Raw genomic sequence first — 4,055 nt, forward strand, 5'->3', positions numbered from 1 at the left:
TCACATTTAGGCCTTTAATCCATCTTGAGCTTACTTTTGCGTATTGAGTTAAGGGATGATCTAATTTCATTTTTTAAAATTTATTTATTTATTTGGATGCACCAGATTTTAGTACCAGCATACAAATTCTTAGTTGGGATATGCTGGACCTAGTTCCCTGACCAGGGATTGAACCCAGGCCCCCTGCAGTGGGAGTGAGGAGTCTTAGCCACTGGACCACCAGGAAGTCCGTATTTCATTTCTTCACATGTGGTTGTCCAGTTTTCCCAGCACCATTTGTTGAAGAGACTGTCTTTCCAACATTGTGTTGTCTTGCCTTCTTTGTCATAGATTAATTGACTATAAGGGCATGGGCTTATTTCTGGGTTTTCTATCCTGTTCCATTGATCTATATTTCTATTTTTGTGCCAATACCATACTGTTTTGATGACTTTAGCTTTGTAGTAAAGTCTGAAATCAGGGTGCCTGATTGCTCCAGCTCCGTTTTTCTTTTTCAAGATTGCTTTGCTATTCAGGGTCTTTTGTGTCTCTATAAAATTTTTGAGATTTTTTTGTTCTAGTTCTGTGAAAAATGCCGTTGGTAATTTGATAGGGATTGTATTGAATCTGTAGGTTGCCTTGGGTAGTATAGTCATTTTGACAAAATTGATTCTTCCACTCCGTGAACATAGTATATTTTTCCATCTGTTTATGTCTTCTTGGATTTCTTTCATCAGCCATCTTATGGTTTTTGTAGTACAGGTCTTTTTTCTCCTTAGGTAGGTTTACACCTAGGTATTTTATTCTTTAGATGCAGTAGTAAATAGAATTGCTTCTTGAATTTCTCTTTTTTGATCTTTCATTGTTAGTGTATAGAAATGAAACAGACTTCTGTGTATTAATTTTGTAACCTGCAACCTTACCAAATTCATTGATAAGTTCTAGTAGTTTTCTGGTAGCATTTTTAGGATATTTTATGTACAGTATCATGTCATCTACAAACAGTGACAGTTTAACTTCCTTTCCAATTTGGACTCCCTTTACTTCTTTCTCTTCTCTAATTGCTGCATATAGGACTTCCAAAACTATGTTGACTAAAAGTGGTGAGAGTGGACATCCTTGTCTTGTTCCTGATGTTAGGGTTCCCAGAATTCTTTCAGCTTTTCACCATTGAGTGTGATGCTAGCTGTAGGTTTGTCATATATGGACTTTAGTATGTTGAGGTATGTACCCTTTATGCTCACTTTCTGGAGAGTTTTTATCATAAATGGGTGATGAATTTTGTCAAAAGATTTTCTGCATCTGTTGAGATGATCATATGGTTTTTATTCTTCAATTTGTTGATATGGTGTTTCACATTGATTGATTTGCAGATGTTAAAAAATCCTTGCATTCCTGGGATGAATCCCACTTGATCATGGTGTATGGTCTTTTTAATGTATTACTGGATATGGATTGCTAGTGTTTTGTTGAGGATTTTTGTATCTATGTTCATCAGTGATATTGGCCTATAAGTTTTTTTTTTTGTGGTATCTTTGTCTGGTTTTGGTATCAGGGTGATGGTAGCCTTGTAAAATGAGTTGGGAAGTTTTCCTTCCTCTGTGACTTTTTGGAATAGTTTCAGAAGGATAGGTGTTAACTCTTTTCTAAATATTTGACAAAATTCAGCTGTGAAGCCATCAGGTCCTGGACTTTTGTTTGTTAGGAGGTTTTTAATCAGTGTCAATTTCAGTGCTTGTGATTGGTCTGTTCATATTTGCCATTTCTTCTTGGTTCAGTCTAGGGAGACTGTACCTTTCGAAGAATTTGTCCATTTCTTCTAGGTAGTCCATTTTATTGGCATACAGCTGTTCACAGTAGTCTCTTATGATCCTTGGTAGTTCTTTGGAGTCAGTTGTAGCTTCTCCTTTTTCATTTCTAATTTTACTGATTTGAGTCCTCTCTCTTTTTTTGTTGATGAGTCTGGCTAAAGGTTTATCAATTTTGCTTATCATCTCAAAGAACCAGCTTTTAGTTTCATTGATCTTTATGATTGTTTTCTTTGTCTCTACTTCATTTATTCCTGCTCTGATCTTTATGATTTTCTTCCTCATACTAACGTTAGGTGGGGCTTGTTCTTCTCTTTCTAGTTGTTTTAGGTATAAGGTTAGGTTGTTTATTTGAAACTTTTCCAGTTTCTTGAGGTAGGATTATACTGCTATAAACTTCTCTCTTAGAACAGTTTCTGCTGCTTGCCTAAGTTTTGGATTGTTATGCTTTCATTTTTGTGTACCTCTAGGAATTTTTTAATTTCTTCTTTGATTTCTTCAGTGATCCAGTGGTTGTTTAGTAGCATATTGTTTAGCCATCATGTGTTTGTGTTTCTTAGAGTTTCTTCTCATAGTGGTGTGATCAGAAAAGATGCTTGGTATGATTTCAGTTTTCTTAAATTTACCAAGACTCACCTTGTGGCCAAGCATGTGGTCAATCCTGGAGAATGTTCTATGTGCACTTGAGAAAAAGATGTACTCTGCTGCTTTTGGATGGAATGCTCTATAAATATCAATTAAATCCAACTTGTCCAAAGTGTCACTTAAGGCCTGTGTTTTCTTGTTGATTTTCTGTCTGGATGATCTCTCCATTGATGAGTATGGAGTGTTAAAGTCCCCAGTATTATTGTGTTACTGTCAGTTTTTCCCTTTATGTTTCTTAATATTTGCCTTACATAGGTGCTCCTATGTTGGATGCATATATGTTATAATTGTTATAACTTCTTCTTGGATTGAACACTTGATCATTATATAGTCTACTTCTTTGTCTCTTATAGCAGTCTTTGTTTTAAAGTCTATTTTTCTGATATGAGTATTGCTACTCCAGCTTTCTTATGATTTCCATTTGTGTGAAATACCATCCCCCATCCCCTTACTTTCAGTCTGTAAGTGTCTGAGGTGGATCTCTTGTAGACAACATATATATGGGACTTGTTTTTGTATCCACCCAGCCAGTCTACATCTTTTGGTTGGTGCATTTAATCCATTTATACTTAATTATCAATATGACAGAATGTGGTCCACTGGAAAAGGGAATGACAAACCACTGCAGTATTCTTGCCTTGAGAACCCCATGAACAGTATGAAAAGGGAAAAAAATAAGACACTGAAAGATGAACTCCTCAGGTCAGTAGGTGCCCAATATGCTACTGGAGATCAGTGGAGAAATAACTCCAGAAAGAATGAAGGGGTGGAGCCAAAGCAAAAACAATACCCAGCTGTGGATGGGACTGGTAGAAACAAGGTCCAATTCTATAAAGAGCAATATTGCATAGGAACCTGGAATGTTAGGTCCATGAATCAAGGCAAATTGGAAGTGGTCAAACAGGAGATGGCAAGAGTGAACATCGACATTCTAGGAATCAGTGAACTAAGATGGACTGGAATGGGTGAATTTAACTCAGATGATCATTATATCTACTATGGTGGACAGGAATCCCTTAGAAGAAATGGAGTAGCCATCATAGTCACCAAAGAGTCCGAAATGCAGTACTTCGATGCAATCTCAAAAACGACAGAATGATCTCTGTTCGTTTCCAAGGCAAACCATTCAATATTACAGTAATCCAAGTCTATGCCCTGACCAGTAACGCTGAAGAAGCTGAAGTTGAAAGGTTCTATGAAGACCTACAAGACCTTCTAGAACTAACACCCCAAAAAGCTGTCCTTTTCATTATAGGGGACTGGAATGCAAAAGGAGGAAGTCAAGAAACACCTGGTGTAACAGGCAAATTTGGCCTTGGCGTACAGAATGAAGCAGGGCAAAGGCTAATAGAGTTTTGCTAAGAGAATGCACTGGTCATAGCAAACACCCTCTTCCAACAACACAAGAGAAGAGTCTACACACGTGGACATCACCAGATGGTCAACACCGAAATCAGATTGATTATATTCTTTGCAGCCAAAGATGGAGAAGCTCTATATAGTCAGCAAAAATAAGACCGGGAGCTGACTGTGGCTCAGATCATGAACTCCTTATTGCCAAATTCAGACTTAAATGGAAGAAAGTAGGGAAAACCACTAGACCATTCAAGTATGACCTAAATC

This window comes from Giraffa tippelskirchi, chromosome 8, assembly GCF_054371585.1.
Source record: "Giraffa tippelskirchi isolate mGirTip1 chromosome 8, T2T-mGirTip1v1.2.pri, whole genome shotgun sequence".
Taxonomy (NCBI): Eukaryota; Metazoa; Chordata; class Mammalia; order Artiodactyla; family Giraffidae; genus Giraffa; species Giraffa tippelskirchi.